Below are 16,291 nucleotides of genomic sequence, written 5' to 3'. Positions count from 1 at the left end.
GGGCGCCTGTAATGCCAGCTACTCGGGAGGTTGAGGCGGGAGAATGGCGTGAGCCCTGGAGGCAGAGCTTGCAGTGAGCCGAGATCACACCACTGCACTGCAGCCTGGGGGACACAGTGAGACTCTGTCTCAAAAAAAAAAAAAAAAAAAAAACAAGGAAAAAAAACAAAAAATAAAAATACAAAAGTTAGGCCAGGCGCGTTGGCTCACGCCTGTAATCTCAGCACTTTGGGAGGCCGAGGTGGGCAGATCACCTGAGGTCAGGAGTTTGAGACCAGCCTGGCCAACATAGTGAAACCCCATCTCTACTAAAAATACAAAAAAATTAGCCATGTGTGGTGGCAGGATCTTGTAATCCCAGCTACTCGGGAGGCGAGGTAGGGCCATTTTTTCCTTTCTGAAGGTGGACTGGATCCTTTTCATTTTTTACCCAAGTGGTCTAAATAACACAAAACCAGTATCTATATTCATTTTCATACAGTCTTAATTTATGACAAATGTACTCATTTTCAGCATATAGCCTTTTTCCCAACTAAAAGAGCCACATCCCATTCCTAACTTATTGCTATTAATGACAGCACAGGCATCAAACTTCAAGGTGACTTGTTTGGGCACCCCTTTTTCTTTTGCTTTGGCTGAAACTTTACTCGTATCATTTATGAGTCCCCACCAGTTCTCAGTCCTTAATCTTATTGTAGAAACTGTGGTCATGGAGGCTCAGATGGGTCATAACACACATCAGGTTGGTCATTTCCTGGGCTACATACCTTGCATAGAATAGCATTATACAAACAAGTTCTTTTTAGAGTTCTGGTGCACTTATAATAACCATAAAATAATAGGACTGGAGCAACTTTTTGTCCTACCTCAGTGACTTGATGTATACACTGGGAACAGTCCTCCGTGCGGGGAAAATCAGTGGAAGTTTTTACTATGCAAGTCTAAATTATAAAGAAAATGAGTCCCATGATGATTCTCCTCATGCTTCGGCCATGCATAGACTAGTCAGCTTCCGAGTGTGACTGGAGCAGGGCTTGTTGTCCTCCTCAGAGTCACTTTGCAGGGGTTGTCCAGGCTCGGTTTTGCCTCCCAGGTTTCAGCGGCTGCAGGTTTCACATGGATGTAGTGGATCCAGGCTGGGATTCCTTCTACCTTTACAGCCGTGGGGGTGGTCAGGATGACGGTCTGAGGTCCTTTCCACTGTGGCTGCAAAGGGGCTACATTCCAGTCCTTGATCCACACGCGATCACCTGGAGAGAAAGGGTGAACTGGGGAGAATAAGCTGATGGGACACCTGTCATTTACCCAAGTTGAGATTGTTTGTGTAATTTTTCCTAAAGCCTGTAGCTGTCGCTGTAATTCAATTTCACCTAACTCTCAGGGAGTGCCTGGAAGCTCCCGTAGTATAGGAGGAGGCCTATGATACAGTATTTCATAAGAGGAGCATCCTGTTTTCTTAGAAGGAGTGCATCTAATTTTAAACAATACCATAGGAAGGGCCTGTATCCACTTTAATCCTGTTTCCTGACATACTTTCCCTAAACTATTTTTGACAGTGTGATTCATTCGCTCCACCTTTCCGGAACTCTGAGGTCGGTAGGCAGCATGTAGCTTCCAAGTGATTCCTAATGCCTTTGCTGTCTTCTGTACCAAGTCAGCCACAAATGCCAGCCTATTATCTGAGCCGATTCGTAAAGGCAGTCCACACCTAGGAATAAGATCTCGAAGAAGCACATGGGTTACCTTGTAGGCCTTTTCGGTTCGTGTTGGATAAATCTCCACCCACCCAGAGTAAGTATACACAAGAACCAGCAAATACTTGTTACCTCCACATTTTGGCATTTCTGTGAAATCCACCTGAAGATCCTCAAAAGGAGCGGCTCCATAAGCTTGTATGCCGAGCGGAACAGTGGGGCCCTGCCTCGCATTGTGTTGTTGGCAAGTAACGCACCGCTGTACTACTGCTTTGTCAAGGGCTGGCAAGTATGAGACGTAGAAGAACCAGCCTAATAATTTTTCAAGTGACTCTTGTCCTAAATGAGTGGTTTCGTGCATGGCCAATACCATAGTGGCTACCAGCAAATGCGGCACAGCTACCCTCCCATCAGGCAGTCTGATCCATCCTCCTTTTATTACTTGCCCCCCTACAGCGTGGAAGAAGTCTTTTTCTTCCTTGGAATAGGTAGGTACCAGGTCAGGTGTTCGAGGGAGTAAGGGAGCTGCTACCGATGCCCGGTAAGGGGTAGATGCTGCTTTTCAAGCTTCTGATTCAGCTCGAGAGTTTCCTAAGGCCACTGAGGTGGAGGCTCGCTGGTGTCCCCTGCAGTGCATGACTGCCACCTTCTGAAGTTTCCACACTGCCTCTAATAATTGTAGAATTTCTTGCTGATATTTTATGTCCTTTCCCCCAGAGTTTAACAGGCCCTTTTCTTTATATAATGCTCTATGCACTTGGAGGGTTAGAAAGGCATATCGAGAGTCAGCGTAGATGTTTATAGTCTTACCTTCCCTGAGTTCTAGAGCCCGAGTTAAAGCAATGGGCTCAGCCTTCTGGGCTAAAGTGCCCTGTGACAACGGTTTGGCTTCAATGACAGCATCCAAAGTTACCACCACATATCCTGCACATCTTTCTCCTTGTGGGTTGATGAAGCTGCTGCAGTCCACTTGTCACTCCCAGTCTACTGATGCCCATGGCTGGTCTCGAAGGTCAGGTCTGCTAGAATAGACTGAGTCCAACACCTCTACACAGTTATGCTTGGCCGGGCTCTCCGACACTGGGAGCGGGATGGCGGGATTTAGGGTGTTATAGACTTCAATAGTTATGCGGGGATTTTCAAATAGCAAGCTTTGGTACTTGGTTAATCTAGTATTTGTTAACCAATGATGTCCTTTGACATTCATCAAAGTTACCACAGCAAGGGGGGCCTTATATTCAGGTTTTGCCCAAGGGTTAGTTTATCTGCTTCTTGTGCTAACAGGGTCGTTGCTGCCAAGGCCTTTAGACATGGGGGCCACCCTTTGGAAACTCCATCTAGTTGTTTTGAGAGATAGGCCACTGGCCTTGGCCAGAGCCGCACAGTCTGGGTTAAAACTCCAACTGCTATTTTTTCTCTTTCTGACACATAGAGTGTAAAGGACTTTGTCAAATCTGGTAGTCAGCTGGGGCTGACATAAGTTTTTCCTTTAACTTACAAAAGGCTTGCTGTTGTAGAGGCCCCCATTCAAAAGGCTCCTGGTCGCCACCCTTTGTAACCCCGTACAAAGGTTTGGCTAGTACTGCAAAGTTTGGAATCCATAATCTGTAAAACCCCACAGCTCCTAGGAATTCCCTTACTTGCCTTCTGGTTCTAGGTTCTGGTAGGCTGCAGATGACCTGCTTTCTTTCTGACCCCAGGCTGTGCTCCCTTTTCTGAATAGTGAATCCCAGGTAGCATGCCTGCTGTCTGCAGATCTGAGCTTTCTTCTTGGACACCTTATACCCACAGTCCTCCAGGTGCCAAAGCAGGGCATCCATCCCTTTTGCACACCTGACTGCCATGGAGTGTCCCAGTAGAATGTTGTCCACGTACAGGAGCAGGACGCAGCCTAGGTCTTTAGCAGGAAACTTTTGCAGGTCTGGAGCCAGGGCCTCCCCGAAGATAGTAGGGAAGTTCTTGAACCCTTGGGGAAGCTGGGTTCAAGTGTACTGAGTAGTGACACCTGACTCCGGATCTTCCCACTGAAAGGCAAACAGCTTCTGGCTCTCAGGAGCTATTCTGATGCTAAAGAAGGCATCTTTTAAGTCCTCAGCCGGCAGCAGCCCTAACAATGTGTAAGGGTTAGGAACTGTTGGGTGCAGAGTCACTGTAGCTTGGTTGACCAAGCACAAGTCCTATACTGGCCGGTGGTCCTTGCTTAGGGACAGGCAGGAGGAGGGTGTTCCATGGAGACTGGCAAGGAACTATAATTCCATAGGCTTTCAAGCGCCTGAGATGAACCTGGATTCCTTCCAGAGCTTCTCTGGGAACCGGACACTGCTTTTGTCTAATTGGTTGGGCCCCAGGCTTAACTTCTATGAGTACAGGCGCTTGGTTGGCCGCCAGTCCCCGAGGATTGTCCTCTGCCCATACTCGGGGCCATCGCTTAGCTAGAGCTGGTTTTATCTCTTGGTCTGGCTCCGTTAGAAAAAGTCTCCATTCTTCCTAGGGGACTGTAAGGGCCATGATAACTCCTGTTCCTGGTAACTTTAGCCGTAAAGAGCCCTGTTTTGTAAAGCAGATGGCGGCTCTCAGCTTGCTAAGCAAGTCTCTTCCCAGCAAGGGCAAGGACAGTCAGGCATGTATTTTTTTTTTTTTTTTTTGAGACGGAGTCTCCCTCTGTCGCCCAGGCTGGAGTGCAGTGGCCAGATCTCAGCTCACTGCAAGCTCCGCCTCCCGGGTTCCCGCCATTCTCCTGCCTCCGCCTCCCAAGTAGCTGGGACTACAGGCACCAGCCTCGTCGCCCGGCTAGTTTTTTGTATTCTTTAGTAGAGATGGGGTTTCACCGTATTAGCCAGGATGGTCTCGATCTCCTGACCTTGTGATCCGCCCATCTCGGCCTCCCAAAGTGCTGGGATTACAGGCTTGAGCCACCGCGCCCGGCCAGTCAGGCATGTATAAGAACTGGTGAACTATCTCATGTCCCCCACCGAGCAGGTCCGTGGTAGACAGAAAGCCTGCTTAGTGAAAACTCCTATTGCTCCGAGTATATCAATGGTTTCCTTGGATAAGAAGGTGACCGGGGTGGACACTACTGAATGTTCAGCACCAGTATAGACCAAAAACTTAATGTCCTAGCCGCCAATTGTAATCCTGACTGTGGGCTCCTTGGGGGCGCTTGAGCCCAGTCACCTTCAGTCCAATAGCCCTTCAGCCGGATTGAACAAAGCTCCCTCATCTTTATCTGAGGTCTTTTGTTCTGAGTCACCTTGCTTTTCCTCCTGTTGGGGACACTTATCTTTCCAATGTCCTATTTCCTTACAATAGGCGCATTGGTTATGTTGCAAGCATGGGTGATTAGACTGGGTATTCTTTCCGGACCCCCCTTTCCCTCTCCTTTTGGGGGAACTCCCCTAATGGCTGCGGCAAGTAAGTCAGCGTTTCGCCTAGCCTGGCATTCACCTTCCTTAGGGCTTTCTCTGCGGTGTGTTGCATCTCTATTCACAAACACTTGATTGGCTATTTCCAGTAACTGAGGTATTCACACCGGCAAACCCAGCCTGTTTCTGCAATTTTCTCCTGATTATCTTCTGCACTTTGACTAACTAAGGCCATGTTAGTCATGCGCAGATTTTCAGGTCTATCTGGATCAAAAGGAGTCTACATACAGTAAGCCTCATACAGTGTTTCATAGAATTGCACTGGACTTTCCTCTTTTCCTTGGATGACCTCAGAGACCTTATTTACATTTGTAGCCTTTTGAGCCCCTTTCTTTAGACCTTCTATTAATGCCTCATGGTACCGTCTTAGCCTCTCCATGTCCGGTCCCTCGTTTGGGTCTCACTGGGGGTCTGTTCCCAGCAGCTGAATTCTTATGTATTCTTGGGGGTTTTGGTAATCGGCTGGGATTTGCTGCTCTAGCCACTTAGTTGCCACCTGGAACACCCTTCACCATTCATCTGTATTAAAGAGGTACATGAGCAGCTGGTGGCAATCAGCCCAAGTAGGATTATGAGTCTGTATAATAGTTTGGAGCAAGTCCATTTAAGCTTCACGCTTTTCAGTGTAAGATGGAGTATTATTTTTCCAATTAAGGAGGTCAGCAGGGGTGAAAGGTTGATATACAAAGGCACGCCTTTTCACCATGTGTCCATCCTCATCTATCTCAGTATATCACTGTTCTCTCAGGGGCATTTGGATTCCAGTCTTGGGCCATCAGCGAGCTGCCAAGGGAGGAGTTTCTCCCGTGGCTTCACTTCCTCTTTTGTCTACTCTGGGTGGTTTGGGGTGTGCTTATCTGGTGAAGGTGTAGGTGCTGTGTGCTCAGGAGTGGGGAGCCCTTCCTCTCGATAAGGAAGGGGTACTGCTGGTACCAATTCCTACCGTGATTCTTCCGGTGTTGGGTCAGACAGGACTTTTGGTGCCGACTTCCCTCGGCGGGTGGAGCAAGAACCTTCCTTAACTAATGTCCCTTTGCTACTAATAATGCTGCTGCCTGTCCTCTTAACCACTGTGGGGGGTCCAAAACTAGCTGTAACCAGGAGTCTGTATATGGGAAGTGATCTGGGTGCCCTGGCTTGCAGGATACCCTGTGCCTACTTTCAAGACAAGGGACCTGTCCAGGTTTCCTTCTGATGGCCAACCCACCTCTAATGCTGGCCAGTCTGTCTCATACAAAGTTCTAAGTTTTCCTGATGTCATGGTGACTCCATAGTCTCCCTTAAATCCCTTTTTGAAATTTTTCAACGTAGTTCCTAGTGGGGTGGGCTTACTTTGTGCCTGACCCATGCTTCCTCAAGACAAAACACCACGCTCACACCACATGCACACCACAAAACAAAGAACGGGTAAAAAGGGCACACACACACTTTTACAGTTTACACCAAACCAGAATCAAAACCAAAATCAGAGTATCAAGAAATCCAAGCCAGGTCAAAACCAAAACCAAAGTATCAAGCAATCCAAGTCAAGTCAAAAACAAAAACCAAAGTGCCGGTACAGGCACGCCGTGGGTGATCAGGCCACACTTCCACTCAAATGGAGTGGGCAAGTTCCAAAGACTAGTCTTACCAAGTTTCAGATTTCCGGACTCCTCAAGTGCCAGTTCCTTCCCAGTGTTCAGTCACTGCGTTGATCCTCCATGGGGGCCTGCCACGCACTGCTCTGGCAAGGTGTTCCACCAAGGCAATTGCCTACCTGGGAGCACTCTCAGGACCCAAGTCGCTCAAGCTGGCTGGAGTCCCCTGCAGAGATGTTCCACAGGGCAACTCTAAGCCGCCTAAGGGACTGCCTCGACCGTCCATTAATCACCTCGCTTCCCGGTCAGGGAACCAAGAAATGTAGCAGGACAAGCCACAGACAAAACCCCTCAGACATCGAGTTAAAGAAGGAAGCGGTTTATTCAGCCGGGAGACTCCTGTCTCAAGAGCTGAGCTCTCTGAGTGAGCAATTCCTCTCCCTTTTAAGGGCTCACAACTCTAAGGGGGTCCACTTGAGAGCGTCGTGATCGTGATCGATTGAGCAAGCAGGAGGTACGTGACGGGGCTGCATGCACCGGTAATTAGATCAGAACAGAACAGGACAGGGATTTTCACAGTGCTTTTCTATACAATGTCTGTAATCTATAGATAACATAACCAATTAGGTCAGGGATCGATCTTTAACTACCAGGCCCAGGGTGTGGCACCGGGCTGTCTGCTTGTGAATTTCATTTCTGCCTTTTGGTTTTTACTTCTTTCTGTGAAGGCAGAAATTGGGCATAAGACAATATGAGGGGTGGTCTCCTCCCTTAATGGCAACAAGGCATGCAGGGAGCAGGCAGGGACTGGGACAGTGAGCGGCGACCAAGGAGAGCTTGAATTTACTATAAGAGCCTTGAGCGGCCACAGAGACTTTTAAGCAGGGAAAAACACCTTTTTTTTTGTTTGTTTGTTTGAGATTGAGTCTCGCTCTTGTTGCTCAGCTGGAGAGCAGTGGCACAATCTCGGCTCACTGAAACCTCCACCTCCCGGGTTCAAGCAATTTTCCTGCCTCAGCCTCCCGAGTAGCTGTGATTACAGGTGCCTGCCACCATGCCCAGCCAATTTTTTTTTTTTTTTTTTTTTTGAGATGGAGTTTCGCTTTTTTTTTTTTTCTGAAACAGAGTCTTACTCTGTCGCTGGGACTGGAGTGCAGTGGTGTGATCTTGGCTCACTGCAACCTCCACCTCCCAGGTTCAAGCGATTCTCCTGCTTCAGCCTGGGATTACAGGTGCCTGCCACTACACCCAGCTAATTTTTGGTATTTTTAGTAGAAAGTGGGTTTCACCATGTTAGCCAGGCTGGTCTCAACCTGCTGACCTCATGATTCGCCCACCTCGGCCTCCCAAAGTTCTAGGATTACAGGCGTGAGCCACCTCATCCAGCCGGGAGTTTCGCTCTTGTTGTCCAGGCTGGAGTGCAATGGCACGATCTCGGCTCACTGCAACTTCTGCCTCCCGGGTTCAAGTACAGCAATTCTCCTGTCTCAGCCTCCTTAGTAGCTGGGATTACAGGTACCTGCCACCACTCCCAGCTAATTTTTTGTATTTTTAGAAGAGATGGGGTTTCACTATGTTGGCTAGGCTGCTCTTGAACTCCAGACCTCAGATGATCCACCCACCTCGGCCTCCCAAACTGTTGGGATTACAGGTGTGAGCCACCACGCCCGGCCCTGTCCCTGTGTGTTTGATTAAACTAATCTCGATGGGTTTTCATTATCTAAACAGCGTCCCCTCTCATACACACTCTTGTTTCAGACGTTTAGAATTCAGAAAACACAAACAACCCGCAGGAGAAATGGCTGCTCAGCTTGAGTACCTGAGGTCCCGCAACGCCCTATCTCCTTTGTTTTCCAGAGGGGTTCAGAAAGCTCACTGTGCTCAGGCCTCCAAGTCAGGGCCATAAGCCTTGTTGCCTCCAGCCATGACTCAAAACCTTGCCCTCACTCCCATCGTGTCCTGACCTCCTCTCTTGCCCCCCAAAATTGCCCCAGACCCCATACAGTTTATGCAGGAGTACCTCAAAACTGCTCCCCTAGAAGCAGGGGGTTGTCTCTCTCCCAGCAATGAGCTACCACCTCCTCAGACTCCAACTCGATTATTCTCTCTGTGTCTCAGGAACCACCCTCCAAATCGCATACAATGGCTGGGCACGGTGGCTCATGCCTGTAATCCCAGCACTTTGGGAGACTGAGGCAGGTGGAACACCTGAAGTCAGTAGTTCGAGACCAGCCTGGCCAACATAGTAAAACGCGTCTCTACTAAAAATACAAAAATTAGGACCAGGCACAGTGGCTCACACCTGTAATCCCAGCGCTTTGGGAGGCCGATGCGGGTGGATCACCTGAGGTTGGGAGTTCGAGACCAACCTGACCAACATGGAGAAACCCTGTCTCTACTAAAAAAACAAAATTAGCTGGGCGTGGTGGCACATGCCTATAATCCCAGCCACTCAGGAGGCTGGGGCAGGAGAACCACTGGAACCCGGAAAGCAGAGGTTGCGGTGAGCTGAGATTGCACAATTTGCATTCCAGCCTGGGCGACACAGCGAGACTCTTAAAAAAAAAAAAAAAAAAAAAAAAAATCCATACAGTGCATCTCACAGAGTGAGGTATCCTTGAAGCAGGGCAACTCCTTTGAGTCTAAAACTCTGAATCCTGGGGCAATCTCTGGCTCTGATAGGCTCAGGGTACCAGCATGGTCCCTGGAGACCAAGAGGTGGGTGGGAAGGTGGGGGCAGAGTCTGGCAGGGTGAAATTGAAGGAGCAGTTACTCTTCTTGCCAGGAGAGGGAGCACCAAGGAGATGTCGTAATCGTATCAGTCAAGCATGGAGTCAACACACAACCCCTTCCCAATTTTATCAAGTCTCTCAAATATTCCCACTCAGAGGGTCCCTGATAGAATAGCATTTTAACTCCAAGTGTTTTCTGACAACAGGTTATTTCTGGCCAGACGAGGTGGCTCATGCCTGTAATCCGAACATTTGGGGAGGCCAAGGCGGGAGGATCACCTGAGGTCAGGAGTTCGAGATCAGCCTGGCCAACAGGGCCAAACCCTGTCTCTACTAAAAATACAAAATTAGCCGGGTGTGGTGGTGCATGCCTGTAATCCTGGCTACTGGGGAGGCTGAGGCAGGAAAATAACTTGAACCTGGGAGGTGGAGGTTGCAGTGAGCCAAGATCATGCCGTTGCACTCTAGCCTGGGCAACAAGAGCCAAACTCCGTCTCAAAAAAGAGAAAAAAAAAAGTTATTTCTTCCAAGCAGATATGCAACAACATAGTGACTTAGCAAGACAATGTTATGGAATAGGGAATAGGGTTGCCAAGTTTAGCAAAAAATTTTATTTTACTCCTTTTTTTTTTTTTTTTTTTTTTTGTACAAACAGGGTCTATGTTATGTTGCCCAGGCTGGTCTCGAACTCCTAGACTCAAGTAAGCCTCCCATCTCAGCCTCCTGAAGTGCTGGGATTAAGGGCATGAGCCACCACTCCCAACCAGATTTAGCGAATAAAACAAGTGCCCAATTAAATCTGAATTTCAGATGAACACAAAAAAATTTTTTTAAAGACAGGGTCTTGCTCTGTTACCCAGGCTGGAATGCAATGGTGCAATCATAGCTCACTGCACTGTCGAACTCCTGATCTCAAGTGATCCTCCTGCCTCAGCCTCCCAGACTGCTGGGATTACAGACGTGAGCCCTGCGCCTATCTGAAACACAAATAATTTTTTTTTTTTGAGATAGGGTCTGGTACTGTCACCCATGCAGGAGTGCAACGGCACAGCTCACTGCAACCTCTGCCTCCTGGGCTCAAGCCATCCTCCCACCTCAGCCTCCCAAGTAGTTCCCACGTGCACACCACCACATCCAGCTAATTTTTAAAAAAACTTTTTGTAGAGATGGGGTCTCACTATATTGCCCAGGCTGGTCTCAAACTCCTGAGCTCAAGCAGTCTACCTGCCTCAACTTCCCAAAGTTCTGGGATTACAGGTGCGAGCCACTGCACTTGGCCCTACAAATAATTTTCAATATAACTCAAATATTTCCTGAGACCTAGTTATAGTGAAAAAAAAAAAAAAAAAAAAAAACATTGTTTATCTCAAATTCAGACTGAGCTAAGTATTTTCTATTTTATCAGGCACTCCGAAAGGAGTGACACATGCTTTAAGAGTTTTAGACACCAGCCGGACGTGGTGGCTCACGCCTGTAATCCCAGCACTTTGGGAGGCCGAGGTGGACAGATCACCCAAGGTCAGGAGTTGGAGACCAGCCTGCCCAACATGGCGAAACCCCATCTCTACTAAAAATACAAAAACATTAACTGGGCATGGTGGCAGGCACCTGTAATCCTGGCTACTTGGGAGGCTGAGGCAGGAGAATCACTTGAACCCAGGAGGCAGAGGTTGCAGTAAGCCAAGATCACGACACTGCACTCCAGCCTGGGAGACAAAAGTGAAACTCCGTCTCAAAAAAAAAAAAAAAAAAAAAAAAAAGAGGGCCGGGCGCGGTGGCTCAAGCCTGTAATCCCAGCACTTTGGGAGGCCGAGACGGGCGGATCACAAGGTCAGGCGATCGAGACCATCCTGGCTAACATGGTGAAACCCCGTCTCTACTAAAAAAATACAAAAAAGTAGCCGGGCGAGGTGGCGGGCGCCTGTAGTCCCAGCTACTCGGGAGGCTGAGGCAGGAGAATGGCGTAAACCCAGGAGGCGGAGCTTGCAGTGAGCTGAGATCCAGCCACTGCATTCCAGCCTGGGCAACAGAGCGAGACTCCGTCTCAAAAAAAAAAAAAAAAGAGTTTTACAAACCTAAATGTTTGCAGTGGCTGCACTCACACCTGTAATCCCAACACTTTAAGAGACTGAGACGGGTGGATCTCTTGAGGTCAGGAGTTCAAGACCAGCCTGGCCAATGTGATGAAACCCTGTGTCTACTAAAAATACAAAAATTAGCTGGGCATGATGGTGGGTGCCTGTAATTCCCGCTACTTGGGAGGCTGAGACAGGAGAATCACTTGAACCCAGGAGGCAGAGGCTGCAGTGAGCGGAGACTGTACCACTGCACTCCAGCCTGAGCAACAGAGTGAGACCCTGTCTCAAATAAAAAATGAAAATAAAATTCAGCTTTCTCTGTCATGGCACCCATTCTGGTGTGCATGAGGACAGACAGCCCAGATTATTTTTCGAGGAGACATGTGGCCCTGCCCACAATATCTTCCACAGAACAGCCCTGACCAGAAGTGGAGTGACTCCCAGCTTCTGGCTTCCTCTTTTCACAATGAGATGCCATACTGCTGGGCTTCCCTGGTGTGGAGCGCATGTGGCTGTGTGCTTGAGCTGGCAAACAGTCTTCTGCTCCCTCTGGTCAGCACCTTTGGAAAGTTTGGCGAGAACAACAATACTATCAAGGATTATCTGAAGAATGCCTTTTTTTCTATGTCAGTGATAACCAGCCATTTTAGTGACAAAGCCAATTCAGAAAAAAAGTAACCTGATGCCAAAATAATTTAAAAGACATGATATCTTTTATCAGGAAATGTAATATCAACATCTTTGGTTAAGCATGCTTTTCTTGTTTTTCCAAATGCTGAAGGGTTTCATTATTTTAGCTAAGCTTTCAAAAACAACATTACACACATGCCCTGGTGTTATCTAATGTAAAGCTGCACCTTTTCCCAACGTTTTTGGTCCAGGAAAGCATTTTTGGAGCTAGTTCATTTGTTTTATTTCTTAATTGACCCTGGAATCCATGGAATTCATTTATTTGCAAAGTGTGTTTTGTCTCTTTTTATTTCTTTTTACTCATGTGGAATAGCCATATAGTTCTTTTTATCTTTCTTTCTTCTTCTTTTATTTTTTCTTGGAGACAGAGTCTTGCTCTGTCACCCAGGCTGGAGTGCAGTGGTGCAATCATAGCTCATTGCCGCCTCAACCTCCTGGGCTTAAGTGAGCCTTCTACCTCAGCCTCCCAAGTAGCTGGGACTACAGGTGCATGCCACCATGCCTGGCTATTTTTTATTTCATTTTATTTTATTTTAGGGACGGAGTTTCACTCTTGTTTTCCAGGCTGGAGTGTAATGGCACGATCTCAGCTCACTGCAACCTCTGCCTCCCGGGTTCAAGTGATTCTCCTGTCTCAGCCTCCCAGGTAGCTGGGATTATAGTCATGCACAGCTAATTTTGTATTTTTTTTAGTAACGACAGGATTTCACTGTGTTGGTCAGGCTGGTCTTGAACTCCCGACCTCAGGTGATATACCTACCTTGGCCTCCCAAAGTGCTGGGATTACAGGTGTAAACTTTTTTTTTTTTTTTTTTTTTTTGAGAGATGGTGGTTTCACCGTGTGAGCCAGGATGGTCTCGATCTCCTGACCTCGTGATTCGCCCGTCTCAGCCTCCCAAAGTGCTGGGATTACAGGCTTGAGCCACCGCGCCCGGCCCTCCAAAATGTTTATTAACCACTAAACTGGAGCAAGCAATGTATCACTGAGGGTCTCCAGGGCATGCATGTTTTGTGTTAATGACACCTGCACTCTCTTCTTTCCTACCTTTGCCCATTACCTCATTTTTCTGAGTTTTTGTCAAATGATTAGTTCTTTATCCTTTGAAAGGCAAATAGCTACCCAAGCAGCAAGTTAAACAAATGGCTGAGGAGGCTCTGATTGTTAAGAAGTCTGAAGTGAAGACTCAGTTTACCTCCATCGTTTCCTGTGGACGGGTTAAGGCTAGCAGGTTTATCGATTGAGTCCAGTCCGTTGTTGGGTGGCTGAATTTGCATTTTCCCTCTTCCTGCTCACTTCTCCTTTTCCCTCACTCTTGCCACCCTGGGATTGCACCTCCCAATTAAGCATAAGCATGCAGGCTTTGCCTAGGCCTGTTTTCTAGGGCAACTGGACTCATAGACCAATATTATTATTAGCTGGTATTATCGGTAAGAAGATAGATATACATGTGTGGATATTCCCGGGTTGACCCTACATTTCTGCTGTCCACCCTGATTTGTTCCCCAAGAGTGACCTTTATGGACCATATAATGGGCTCCCTTGCACTCTGGCCTCTGGGAGGTTTCAGACAATGAGAGGAGCCAGTGGGTGATCAGAGGATGGGAGGATCCCAGCACTTTTGGAAGGCTGAGGCAGCAAGATCGCTTGAGACAGGACTTTGAGACCAGCCTGGGCAACATAACAAGACCCCATCTCTACAAAAATAAAAAACATTAGCTGGAGGCCGGGCGCGGTGGCTCAAGCCTGTAATCCCAGCACTTTGGGAGGCCGAGACGGGCGGATCACGAGGTCAGGAGATCGAGACCATCCTGGCTAATACGGTGAAACCCCGTCTCTGATAGAAAATACAAAAAACTAGCCAGGGGACGAGGCGGGCGCTTGTAGTCCCAGCTACTCGGGAGGCTGAGGCAGGAGAATGGCGTGAACCCGGGAGGCGGAGCTTGCAGTGAGCTGAGATCCGGCCACTGCACTCCAGCCTGGGCGGCAGAGCAAGACTCCGTCTCAAAAAAAAAAAAAAAAAAAACATTAGCTGGGCATGGTGGTGCATGCCTGTAGTCCCAGCTTCCCAGGCGGCTGAGGCCAGAGGATCGCTTAAGCCCAGGAATTCGAGGTTACAGTGATCTATAATCACAGCACTGCACTCCAGCGTGGGTGACAGAGTGAGACCGTGTCTCTAAAAATTTTTTAATTGGTTTGATTAAACATAGAGAGGATGAGAGGAGAGTGAGATAGGGATTTTTCTTTCCCAGCTCCCTCTCTGCTGGTAAAGGCTGCATTTCTCTACTAAAGGCCATGGCTCCTAACAGCTGTCTGTCCCACAGCTGCAGCTCTTGCTGGATTCCAGTAACTGCCCTCTCTCTGCCTCTTCAGGCCAGCAGGTAGCAAGGGCTCTCCATTATTGCTGGCCCCAGGGTGCGTTACCATCCCTCTTTGGTTTCCTTCTTTTTGTTGTTGAGATGGAATTTTGCTCTTGTCACCCAGGCTAGAGTGCAACAGCGCGATCTTGGCTCACTGCAACCTCCGCCCCCTGGGTTCAAGATTCTCCTGCCTCAGCCTCCCTAATAGCTGGGATTACAGGTGAGTTCCACCACACCTGGCTAATTTTTGTGTTTTTAGTATAGATGGGGCTTCGCCAAGTTAGCCAGGCTGGTCTTGAACTCCTGACCTCAGGTCCTCTGCCCACCTCAGCCTCCCACAGTGCTGGGATTACAGCCATGAGCCACCTGGCCTCTTTGGTTTACTTTGACCCTGCCTACACCTCTATACTTTCTTCCTTAAACTTTTTTCAACTCCTCTTTGAAGAGTCATATGTTTCTTTCCTCCTTTTCTTCTTCTTTTTCTTATTTTTGTGGTTGTTGTTGTTGTTGTTCAGACAGGGTCACGCTTTGTCACCCAGGCTAGAGTGCAGTGGCACAATCATAGCTCACTGCAACCTCGACCTCCCAGGCTCAGGCAATCCTCCCACCTCATCTTCCAAGTAGCTGGGATACAGGTGTGCACCACCAAGCCTTGCCGTTCATAATTTTTGTATTTTTTAGTTTTTTGTAGAGATGGGATCTTGCTATGTTGCCCACGCTGGTCTTGAACTCTTAGCCTCAAGTAATCCTCCCACCTCAGTCTCCCAGAGTGTTAGGATCACAGGAGTGAGCCACCGTGCTTGGCCAAGTCGTATGTCCCTTAAATGGGCTCTTACTGATACACACCAAGAGGCTGGGTGACTTTCCCAAAGTCACACAGAGTAAGTGACAGGGCAGCTGAGAGCATTGTCACTGGAACACAGAGCAGGGTGGAGGCTTTTTCAACCTCACCAGCCTGCCCAGCCCCCTCCCAGGGTCCCTATGCCCTGCCCAACCTGCTGGAATCTGTGATCCTTCTGTTGGAATGGGATTGAATTCCCTAGGGCTCCTGTCCTGGACCTGGCCAGCAGCTCCAGTAACCAGAGCTGTGTGAGAAGAAAAGGCCAAGCCACTGGGGCAGCCGCACCCCAAACAGAGGTGAGGTCTCCGATGAGTCATGCCCGTGAGGGGCCACTTCCCCTGTCCTAAGGGCCACTGCTCATCAAGGACCCAGAACACTGTCCTCCTCTTTGACCTTTGCCTACAGTGTTTTTCATCCCTCCCTCTCCCACCCAACAGGTGTCCTGGAGCTAGGACACCTGTCCCCCACCCCCACCCTGGGCCTCCAGAGATGTGAGATGTGCTCAGGGCTCTGGGTGGGGCCTTCAGGCTCCCCAACTTCCCCCTTCCAGCCCCAGATCCTCTCAGATTTCCAGAGATGGGCTCCAGCCAGGGAGGGTGGGGCTGCCCCTGGGACCATCAGGAGTCACGGGCTGCCTGGGCAGTGACAGAGCCCTGCAAGGAGCAGACCTTCACTTGGCTCTGCCTCCTCTGACTCTAACGCCATGGCCGGGCACCTGTTCCTCCCCGTTGTGATGCTTGGTAACCTCAGGGGACAGAAGTGGCTGCAAAGGGCCTGGGTCCTAGCATCTGAGGGACTGGAGAGCAGGATTCCACGGAGCAGGGTTCCGTGTGGGGAGGAGGACATCAGAAGGAAGGAAGTGAGGCAGCAGAAGGCGAGGGTGTATCAGAGGAAGGAGA

Source organism: Piliocolobus tephrosceles, chromosome 17, assembly GCF_002776525.5.
Source record: "Piliocolobus tephrosceles isolate RC106 chromosome 17, ASM277652v3, whole genome shotgun sequence".
Lineage (NCBI taxonomy): Eukaryota > Metazoa > Chordata > Mammalia > Primates > Cercopithecidae > Piliocolobus > Piliocolobus tephrosceles.
This window is presented reverse-complemented; position numbering follows the sequence as displayed.